At 41.5% G+C, this 11,814-nt stretch overlaps 1 long non-coding RNA gene across 4 annotated transcripts in view; it reads left to right on the top strand.

Moving 5' to 3' along the window:
• The window catches only part of LOC139046611 (uncharacterized), a 43,634-nt gene extending 33,338 nt beyond the window's left edge, over positions 1 to 10,296 (top strand). For all 4 annotated transcript variants that reach the window (XR_011506868.1, XR_011506869.1, XR_011506870.1 and 1 more), the window contains one exon: positions 4,528 to 10,296. This is a non-coding gene — a long non-coding RNA (uncharacterized lncRNA). The remainder of the gene's footprint in view (positions 1 to 4,527) is intronic.
• Positions 10,297 to 11,814: the final 1,518 nt, after the last annotated feature.

Here is an 11,814-nt window from a genome sequence, read left to right on the forward strand (position 1 = left end):
TTTCTACACCTGACAGTATTCTTAATATACTTTAATTAAGAGGTTAATCTGTTGTAGAAATTGCTTTTCTCTGAAGCCACCTGAAATCAATTTAAACTCAATTACAAGTGGTTAGCTATTGTTTATGTGGTTAAAGATTAGAGAATACATTTTTGCTTGTCGGGAGCCATCCGAGCAAATTTTGAATGTCATGATCAGAGGAGAGTCTGAATAGTTGAGTGCTCTTTAATGGGCATAGAGAAACCATTAGAAATGTAATCAGTCAAATTTGATGACTTGACCTTGGGACGCAGTAGAAGAGGGTCTAATCATGTCTGTCCCATAAGTGCCACCAGGATGGCTCTGCTGAAATTAATTGATCATTACGTGTTTTCTGAGAGCCTAATATACCCTATTTGATGGAATATAAATTGCAAAAATAATCTGTAAATTATATAACAAGCTTCAGAATACATTTACCCTCAGTCTCTTTAGCACAGATTAAATCTGACAGCTAGTTTCAAAATGATCAAAATTGCTTAACTCCTCCAATAGTTTGGAATGCTTGAGTTTTACAAAGAAAAAAAAATCTATTTCACGACATGTGCCTAGTCTATAAATTTGAATTACAATCCATTTTCCATCAATAAAATGTAGCGACAAAAAGAGGTCTGAAAAGGTTTTCTGGGGCTTGAATGCATTATTTTATTCAATTGCTTAGCAAGGTACTTAGCTGCTATTAAAAATCTGGATGCAGGTCAGAAACAAGGAAGCTGTTTTGAATCCTATTCACTTCCGTGCTAAATATATGAAAGAATTAACATGCCTCTAATAGGCCAGCCAGCTTGCTACTGTGATATCCTATAGTCTGGTTGAGAGATGCACAACGACAGTGCTCTCCATTGGTTATCAGCAGGTTAAAGGTTTCTTGCCATCTTTTCAGGTGTCATAATGATGAATCCAATGATCTCTGTTTATGTGTATTCTTCTGGGATCGAGACATTCTGCCATTAGAGTGTACACATTCCATGACATTTTGGTTAAAGTTGCAGAAAGTTCTTCCTCTAGAACTCTTTCTCCCCCCAGAGAATTATTTAAAAATTTTTCCTTTGGGCTGACACTTTTCATATTTGAAATAAACCTTCCAGGATTTTCTTCCATAAATGTTGAATGGTTCACTGTTGAGTTGAAGACCATCTGTTCCTGCCTAATTGGCATAATGAGGGAAGACCAGAGTTTTGGAGCCTGAAAAATAACGTGTGATGAAGTAGGCTCAGAGGAGTGTTTTGCATAAGAGACTGGGGCAGCTCCCTAGATGCCAGGACAGCGGTAGGTTTTTCTGGGAACTGGACCTTTGAAAGCTAATTTCTCTTGGGAGTTGAGTGAGGGGTGAAGTTCAGCAATAGGGACCATATTTATCATCTTAGGGATCTGGGTCAGACTACAAGGGTTCAAATTCTGGCTCTATCACTTACTTATTGTGAGCCTTTGAGCAGACTTCTTAGCTTCTTAGAGCCTCAGTTCCCTGAACTGTCAAGTGGGGATAATAATGAAGATCAAATGCAGTGGTGTGTGTAAAATACTCAGTAGAGAATCGGGCACGTACACTTACTAAGCTCTTCATCATAACTAAGCAAAGCACAAAATGATTTGGTGTCTCTCTTTACTTAGCCCTAAATAGGGGTGCATGATTTAAGAAAGAATTTTTTTCCTGCCTTGTGAAATTTTCAGTGTGAAAAGTCTTACAAGGATACCAAAATGAAGCTGTATTTGATTTTTCGTTTCACAGACACACCTTATGACACCTCCTGTAGTGAGGAAGGGGGTGTGGGATAGGAAAGATTTTCAAGACAAGCTCTGCACTGGGAGGCAGGGCCTAAGTTATAGTCTCAGAAGAGCCATAACCCAGCTGTGTGAGGCTGAGAGCAACAAGTCCCCCCTTCTCTGGGCTCAGCTGATTTGTGTAAAATGACAGGGTTGAACAGACGACTGCTGAGGTTGTGTGGAGCACTGGGATTCCATGGTTTCATATTGCTGGCCATCTCTGTAAGAACATTTCCTGCTCCACACCCAGGACACGGTTGGAGGGTGGACACAGACAGGGTAGTCTGAGCAGTGTGGTGACCCCCACATCTGTGGCTTTGAGCCTCATGCCACGTGACCCCTCTGCTCATGGCACACGTTGTCCCACACGGGTGGCCACATGTGGGTGGTCATTCACTAACGCAGGGTTACACAGCCTTTAAAAATTATGTCTCCCTTTGAGAAACATAAAACAAAAATTGTATACTTCCTCAATTCACTCCATTCTGGGAGATACTAATAAGCCTCGTCCACATCCCCCACTACCCTTCACTACTTTATGTCTTGGGGAGTGTCTGCTCTCTCCCACCTCGTCCCACCTTTGCCCAAACGTCCGCCTTCAGCAGAGGTCATAAAAGGGCATCCTGAGGAATAGATGCAGCCCACAGATGACCTTATTTGTACCCCCCAAAATAATTTTTACAACTGGAGCTAGTTCCCAGCACTTAAAAATCACACTTCACATAAAACCTAGTTTTCTAGCTTCTTTTGAAAAAATAACAAAGAGGAAAATATGACCAGAATTTCCCTGAGAAGGACGAACTAGTTTTTGTAGCAGGGGGTGAAGAGTCTGGCCAGGATGCGAAAAGGGCAGCCCTCTGACTCCCCAGTCCAGTGGGTCTCAGTAGTAATTTAGTGCTGTCCCCTTGAACCTCTTTGAACTGACCAGGACCATCACATTAACCAGTCACCCTGAGACTGTTGCAAAGGAGCCTCGCGGGAGAAACTCACTCCTGCCCTCTGCCTGGTGTCACTCCTTCGAGCTGCCTGCCAGGCCCTCACAGATGTTTCAGCCTGTGCTCCACCCATGGGTTCATCCATGAAGTCTGATCTATAAGTGTGCTAGTTCTTTAAGAGTCAATCCTTGTGAATGTGCAAATCCCTCCGACAGGATCGCGCTTTGAGATAAATAAGATTAAACATGTTGTATATCACCGTGCAAAAGGCGCTGAGTGCACGTTTTGCTATGAACAAAGAGGAGAGGGTTGGGGGCACATAGATTCTAGGCTGGGCTAGAGGATTAAGCCAAGAATCTGGGAAAGGTGGGAGAGGACGTGGGGCTGGACGAAGGACTGACAGCCTTGCCGAATCCTGGACTAGTAGTCGTGAAAGTGAGCAGGAGGCCGGGGGCCCTGGGAAGTGAGGGGCCCTCTCTCAATACAGTGGTAGTTCCACATCTTCTCTTGGGGGCCTGGGTGCTCCCAGCCCTCTGCTGTCTGTAGGGGGACAAAGCCTCCTCAGAGGCAATAAGACGGTGGAAAGGAGGTTTGGAGCAACCTCAACACAACCAATTTGAGGACAGGGACACATGCAAATAGCCTGCCGCCTCTGTACCTGATTTTCCTCAGATGCTAAATTGCCTTCCAGCTCTGAATTTCTGTAGTTCTGGTTTCCTTTGCTGTCCCAGAACTGTGTCTTTTGGCCACACATGAAGGTTCATTGCTATTGCTCGTGTAAACCTGCATTCAACTTGCCATGATACACACGACTTGTTTGCCAGTCAGGCCACAGTCCTGTGGAAGGCAATCCTGAAGGAGTTGTACTCCAGAGAAGGTTTGTGCTGGAGCCATGGCCTCACTAAATCAAAACTACTGAGGACAATACCACTGGTGGCTAACATCAACCCATGAGATCAAGTTCAATGTGCCTGGTCAATGACTGACCTCAGAAAAAGTCAAAGGCCATGAAATCAATATCTACATAGTAACCTCAATACAATATTCAGCATTACCTTGAATTGAGTCATTCACCTGAGAACTCAGCTACTGAACCGAAGGCAAGAACAGATGCCTGCAGAGTACACGTGCAGACAAAGGAAATTCCGACCGAGGAGAGAATCTCCATTGATTTAGTCACACAATGAAAGATTTCACTCCTGTGCAAAATACTTTAACAGGCAAAGGCTTTCTGCTTTGTACTCTAAAAGCTCTCTCGAACTCCGTTTCCCTAGAAATAGCAAGCAGACTATGTCATATTAAATTCCCTCTGTCAGCTGAATTGTCTGGCGTGGAATTTTTGGGTTGAATCATTTTGTCTAAAAAGGAAAAAAAAATAGGTCATTTGCCTTTTCTCTCCATAACTCTTTTGTTCATTCACTGAATACTTCAGCCAAATCCTGTTGAAGGAATGAAATGTGGCTTATGCTGCATGCAGATGTTATAGGAGGTTTGGGTTCCACACCGAAGCTGTCAGAATTTTTTTTTAATAGTTAAAAGCACAAATTCTGCCATCCTTATGCAGCTCTCATATCTGTATATTCTCCTCTAACCTTTTGTTTGTATATTTATATAAAAAGTTCATAAAAGGTAGCAAAATTTTTTCTTTGGTTCTTTTAACTTTCCAGACTTGGTACAGAGGCTTCATTTTTAATGCCTGGATAATAACCCATCAAATGAATATACCATTGTGGTAGATTGCAAAACTGCTCTAATTCTTTACCTCTCCCTGTTTCTACATTCTTTGCAGTGTGATTTTTGTAGCTCCTCCCATCTGGGGGTGCAGTTTATTTTCCAGCCCCTGGAATACGGGCTGGTCTTGTGACTTGCTGTGGCCGGCAGAAGGCGGCGGAAGTGATGGCGTGCAGATTCCAAGCTGGTGCCTCAAGAAGCCTTGCGTACTTCTGCTTGCCTTCTTGGAACCCTGCAGAACTTCTTGGAACCCATAGACTATCATCATGAGAAAAATCCCAAGCTAGCCTACTAGAGCCTGGGGACCCATGTGGGGGCAGGACCAGAGATCCCAGCCGTCACAGCTCAGCCTTCCCAGACCAATAGGGTCCTGATTGGCCTGTCAGCTGAGCGCAGTTGCCTGAAGGAGTCCAGCTGAGACCAGAGGAACCCCTCCGCTATAGACTTGTGTGCAGAACAAATGCTTACTGTTTTAAGCTAAACAGTTTTGGAGTGGTTTGTTATACTGCAATAGCCAACTGATACAGCCATAATTCTCTTAACTGTTTCCTTTTTCTTGTTTATGTAGGTGTTTCCTAATTTTCTCTTTTACAAAACAATGTGGCGATGAACACTTTGGTTCAAGTGGAGATTATGTTTCTATGAGGATTTTCATTTTGTTTAAGGAAACTGGTAATTAGATTTTACCTCCTATAACAATTATCAAACTACTATACTATGGAAATTCTGGAATTGTCTATAGAAATGGCATTCTCAAGCAAAGCCTAAGCTTTTATACTGCATAATTGCTTTATCTGTCCATATGCATGCATTTTCCTTATGGAAAACATGGCACAAGGCCCTATCCAGTCTTAAACCAGACAAGTCTCAAAAAACCTCAGAAGCTCATAGAAACTTATGTTTCAGGTAGGCAAACCCTGAACCTATTGACTCCTCTCAGGTGGTTCTATACAATAACCTAGGTTCATTTATTCTACCAGTCCATATTTTCTCCTCCAGAGAAAACATTATCACCCCAAAGTTTGGCTTCCTCCTGAAAATGCCAAATCATTTGCTGAGTAAGCTGTGGCCACTCAGATGGTATATTGGTGGGGGGTCTCTAGCAAGTCATTTGTTTAAATGAAAAGCCATTCTAACTAATGACTGCTTTCTGTAAAGTGAAAATAGCTCAGTGATAATAGCACTAATTGTTTAATATTTCTTCATTGTGTGTATTTACGCCTTGCCCAATAATGGTCTATGTTATGTCAAAAGCCAGTCTGAGAAAATTGCTATTTGAGAAGAGTTGTCTAAGGGAAATACTAGCTGTCAAAGACCTGTCCCTTTACTAGGTTAGATAACCAGAAAGCCATATAGTCACATTATTTATTTTACGTCTCTTGGTTCATCATTATTATTGTTATTATTGGTGCTGTTTTTGAGATCTCTTTAAGAAAAGAAAAGCACGTGAAAGACATTTTTGGAGCTTTGAAAATCTGTTCTTGATGATGTTGTTGTTGTGTTTTTCACCATTTCTTACATAGCAAACCATGTTCTATTTCAAACCGTGGTTCAAACCATGACCATGTTCTATTTAGCTTTCGAAATTGTTTTATAGTACCTCTTCTTTGGTAAACTGTTATGCATCTTTTTATTAGCTATTGAGAATTAAAATCATCCTGTTGCCCTTTTTCTTTGACTAGCAGGAAGCTCAATTGCAGTATGTGTCTTTACCTAGATTGTTCCTACAATGCTTCTCCCTCCGGGGCTTTCTTACTATTTTTATCTTTATTATAATGGTTCTATTATATTTACATACTTGTGCAAGTTCCTTTAAAGACTTTCTGGTCATATTCCTGTCCTATTGTGACTATGTAGGCCTCTGAAAAAGTCTTAGTTGTTCTGATCATTTGCCTTACCAGGAAATTCGAATTGTCATCATGGAATATTAGACCCACTTGGTCCTTCACTCATTTTGCAGAGGAGTAAGTGGAAACTCAGAAAGTCTGCCTACTGGAAGGGTGTTCAGTGTAGAGGTGGCGGAGCCAGCTCTAGGACAGAACCCCTGACTCATGCTCTCTTTGAACTATACTTAGGTCCAGCACTCTTTCACTAAAAGTGTGAAAAGCACCCCCGGTATCATTTCACTCAGCATTAGAGTCTTCATGATTAAGAGAAAGATACTAGACTGTTTTTTTCCGTGTCAGTAGAAGTTGTATTTTCCAAGCTTTTCTGGCATCTACTCCTTCTTACCCAAATCTAAATAAAGTCTGAGAGATTGGTGAGATAATTCTCAGTTTAAGTCCTGAATTTTATAGTGTTCTTATCCACTTGTATAATTTCAGTTTTTTGAGTCACACTCACTAAAAAACCAAGAGGCTGTGTTATCTGCCCGAGACTCTCCCTACCCAGTCATCCTGAGATTCCAGGCTACAATACTTACGGATCCTCCATATGTCCCCGGGGTCACTTGTCACTTTTCAATGAATGGAGAGAGAGTGGGAAAACACCATAAGACCCTGTCTCCCTGTCCCCAAGCAGTTGGAGACTCAGGTTAGGATTATGTGCTACAAGAGTCGTCCATGCTAAAGGGCTCTGTGCACCGCTCTCATCCAGCATGACCCCCGCTCCTATGAGTCCCCACTTTTCTCAGGACCCTTCCTACACAGCCTTGCCCCATGAGACCCAGGGCTATTATTATGAGCCCAAGACCTGCCTGGGTCAGGCACTCAAGTGATGGTGTAAAATTAGATCCAACTTGTAAAACTGGGTCATTTGTATGTGAGCTGTCACTGTATAACAAAATTGCATTTCCCTAAAGAAGTTTTTTTAATGATCAATTCATTTGTCTTTATAAAATCCAAGAAGTTAGCTGAACTAAGGAACTCTGTAATAAGCATCAATAACTAGCTGGACACTGAAAAACTTTCAAATATTTTTTGGAACCTGTTTTTTTCCTCAGAGGAATGCCTAGTGAACCATCTCAAATCAGACAGATATTGAGTGGTTTATTGAAAGCAACTAAAGTCTCGAAATGTTCTCTAAAACAAATTGATTAATCAGTTCCCACATTTTTGCTGCTTCCTGATCAAGGATCCTGCTGTTAATAAAGCTTCTATCTTATTATCACTGCCTTTCCCATTCAACAGGTTTTTCCTTAACGGTCTAAACAAAGAAAGGGCATGTCTGTAGTCTGGGTAGGAGAGAGTCACAGTCAGGATTTTGTCCCACAGCCATGGGGAAGCTCCAGAATATTGTCTCTGGGGTGATATGTCACCTAAAATCCTGGACAGGAAATTTAAATAATAATAAAAAGAGGATGATATTGTTGGTTAACGTTGATTATAGTCGTACTGTAGGTAGTCAATTAATCTGCCTGTTGCCCTCTTTTTAGACTTAATTATCCTTTTATTTACTAATTCACATAACAAACATTTAGTGAATGACCTTAGATGGCTGTTTGACTAGAGTCATTCATTCATTGATATCTTCTGGAAGATGGGCAGCAACCCATATGTTGGAGATATGGCAGTCAACTTAAAAAAATCCCTCTTTCCCAGAAGTTTACATTCCAGTGGGGTAGGGGACAGACAGTTAACAAATCTGTGGCATGTCATGGGGTAATAAGTGCCATAAGGAAAAAAGGAAAGCGGGGAAGAGTCATAGCGATAGAAGCAGAGTGGAAATAGTAAAAAATTTATAAAGGTGGTTAGCTGGACTATAAACATAAATGTTTGTTTTGAAATGGTTAAAGTTTTTTTTGCCTTAGAAAAAATTCAGATCATCTAAATCTCCTAAGGCAGCAATTCTGAAACTTGGACCCTCACTTGCCAAAATCCCCTTTGCTATGCCTCAGTACACCTTTAAAGATGGCACCTGGAGAAGGAAAATAAACTAAAGAAGCATAAGCATATGACCCTGGAGGTCACCTTGTCCTTAACTTGTAAAACACCGTTTGCGGCCTGTCTGACGTCAATCAGCAAAGGTTGACAGATGATTCATCTGTGTTCGTACCATTGTTGGTTCCTGTTATTGTTTTTCTTCTCACATGTTAGTTAATCATTTGTCTGAGTTAGGTTAAACACTCACAGGCTTTATTAGGCCTTTTCCTACAGTTTCATCTTGGCCAGACCCTGGGTGGAAATGCAGATGTGGGTCGGGTCTGTATTTGTGATATGAGGCCCCTCTGGTTCTCCTGAGGGCCAGTATACTGGCATGAGAGACCAGAATGAATGAATCCAGTTTGTAAAACAAAATCATAAATAGCCATAGGTTGGAGGACAGAATGTGCCACTCTTTGCACAAGCAAACTCACCTCGGAGGTCCTATTTCTACTCTGAAATTACAGCCAAGTTTAAAATAATTCCATAATGAGCCATTGACCTGAATCCACATCATCAAATAACACGAAAGAGAGGGTAACAAGGATTTAAGGATAAACTCAGGAAGCACAGAGACCAGACTCCACTAGGATTTCAAAAAGCCAGATCTGCTTACAGAACACATTCTAACCCAAAGTTTCTGAGTCAAAAGTCACTTCTAAGATATGCAGACATGAAGGGAATCGCTTAATAAAACTCTCCTACTTCTGAGGCGGGCTGAGGCACAAACAGCAGGAGGCCTTTAGCAAGTCTTGCTTTCTTTTTTTCCCTAAAATATCCTTTTTCTTAGCTTTACAGTGAACAGGAGGCACTCTGGACCTGACTTGCTTCGTCTGGGTTCTTCCTACCCGGCTGGTGAGAAAGCTCTCTGTCCTCAAACACAGAAAGAAGTCGATCTCACTCCCATCAACATGCATGTTTCTGACCCAGCTCCAAACGAAACTTCAGACCAGACTGGACTCTTTCAGAGCCAGGCCGAGCCTAGGCTGGGCCCCGCTTGCAGAAATTGCTAATGACTTGCTGGTAAGCACCCAAGTCCGAGAAGCCTACGAACACTCGAAGCAGGGCTTTGGAACCGAAAAAGAAAGTTCATCTCCTCACCATCTGGCTAGCTTTTATAATCCTTATTGCACTATGATTAATTTTTTATGCTGTAGATTTCTGCTAATTAATTGTAATTACCAAGAACAGGAAATTTCTGCGCGGCCAGATCATGTTTACCCAGAATGGCAAAGTTGGAGAACTGTTCTTTAAGAGACGTTCTTGGGATTATTGAATTTTAAAAGCTGGGTGGAGCCTCTGAGGCTGGGTCTCCCACGTAGCTGGTTAGTAGCACAGCGAAGACAAAAACACCAGCTTCCACATCCCTGGTCCAGTCATGTTTGTACCATGCCCTGCTGCCTTGAGAGCTAGTTCACACCAGAAGCAGCCACTCCTCTCTGTTTGGGTGGATTCATCAAATCCAGGATGGAATTTGGTCAAAATGTCTCATTGCATCACCATGTCACTTTGAAACTCCTAGTTCTTCGGACATAGAGTTCTTGTCCATGTGATATGAACCAATAAATTCTCTGGAAAAAAATCAGTCCAAACACTTGGCTGGTATCTTAGAGGGGAAAAAAAAAAAAAAGTCTGGGTGATTGAATTTTTAAAATTGAGTTAAGCAACTGTTTTTGCATTCTGTGGACACTCATAGGAACTCTAGACAAACTTGTCCAAAGCTGGGATTGGGATATAGAATTGTACGGAAATTGTGTGGCAGCTCTGTCACAGTGTCATGTGACATATGAATGCTCAATAGTCGTCCTGGGTGACGGGGAAGCTCCAGGTGTTAGTCCAGAGGTTTTTAAATTGTCAAGCCACATTTTCTCTTTTGAACAGCAGAATCGTTTTTTCAAATGAACTATTTATGTGTAATATATTATTATAATATATTATAATATATTAATATTATTATAATATTAATAATACAGTGTAATTTTTTGTAAAATAGATTAGGACAATATTTTATGTTTAAAATGTTTCCCCTTTCTAAAAATAATAAATGAGAAAAATACAATTGTCTTAATGAACTGACGTTTGCAATGGTGAGTTATAGGAGTCGGTTTTAGTCTTAGAGCGCGGTCAGCACCTGATTCGTTTCTGTGTGTGGATTTACTGGTACCGTAACTTATTCATCTGGTGTATCAAGTGCTCAGCACAGCATCTGGCTTAAGGGAAAGACGAATGCATCAATGACTCTTAGCTGGGAGCTTCATAAAGGTAGGACCTGCATCTTAATTTGCCATTTAATCCACCCTTCCCTGAAATGACGCCTACTGCCATGCCTTTAACAAAGTAGGCATCCAACAAAAATCGACTGGATTAGGAGGTAAGGAGTTTGTACCTGATGAGGTTAACTAATGATGGTCCACTGGAGAGGTCAGGGCAGTGGAGGGTTGTGGCGAAGTCAATGAGTTCGATGGGATGCTTTAGCTGCAATGTCAGGGATGAATTAGAACCAAATGTGTCAGCTTGCTTCATACAGACTCTTCCTCCTTGTGGCGTATTTTAATTCATGACATTCTCTTGTACACGTGGTCACCAGGACACAGACATTTTTCAGCTTCTCCTCTGGCCTTACTCTCCCCCTCTTTCAGCCAGTGACAACCCTTATCATTTTCTGTCCTATGTGGCACTTTTTGCCTCTTCAGATAGTGCCTTAATCAGGTCTTTATCATCTTTCATCTGGACTACTGCAATAACGCTCTAACTCATGTCCCTATCTCAAGAATCTACCTTTTCTAGTTCATGTTGTGCTTTGTTATAAAATTTGCTTTCTAAAATCCAAATCTGGTCAGTATACTCAGCTGCTTAAAAGCCTTCAATGGCTCCTTAGTGTCTGTAGGTTAAATTTCAAAGCTTCTTTGCAGGGCATTCAAGGCCACACTCTTCCTCCACCCCCACTCCCCCACCTCACGTGACCCTTAGTTTCCCTGCGTAGAGGATAGTTCTGTTTGGGGCCTCTGCTCCTTTGCTTGCATTATTTTTCTGCCTGAAATGCCCTTGCACACTCCGCCTTCTATGTCTGTCTCCCAGTAGACAGCACCCCCCCATCATGGCAGGTACCTTGTATCTTTTTCTCACCATTCTATTTCCAGTGTTCAGTCCATGGTCTAGCACAAAATATGTATTCAATGAATATTTGTTGAATGAATAAAAAATAAAAAGGGTGATAAATATAATTTGCATTGAATTAAAAATCAAATATATTTTCATTACTAGGAGCTGGTCTACTTAGACTGAGATTGCCCAGTTCAGTTCAGGCCCTTACACAGTAGGAAACACAAAGATTGATAAGACATAGTCTCTACAATTTAGAGAGTCAGTCTGAAATAATCGGGGCTGGCAGGAATTGTGGGAAATATCAGAAGAATGGGGCAGACTATTGAGGTAAACTCTGGCAGTGGTCTCCTTACTGGATTCCCTGCCTGTGATTTCTGCCC

This window comes from Equus asinus, chromosome 11 (genome assembly GCF_041296235.1).
Source record: "Equus asinus isolate D_3611 breed Donkey chromosome 11, EquAss-T2T_v2, whole genome shotgun sequence".
Classification (NCBI taxonomy): Eukaryota; Metazoa; Chordata; class Mammalia; order Perissodactyla; family Equidae; genus Equus; species Equus asinus.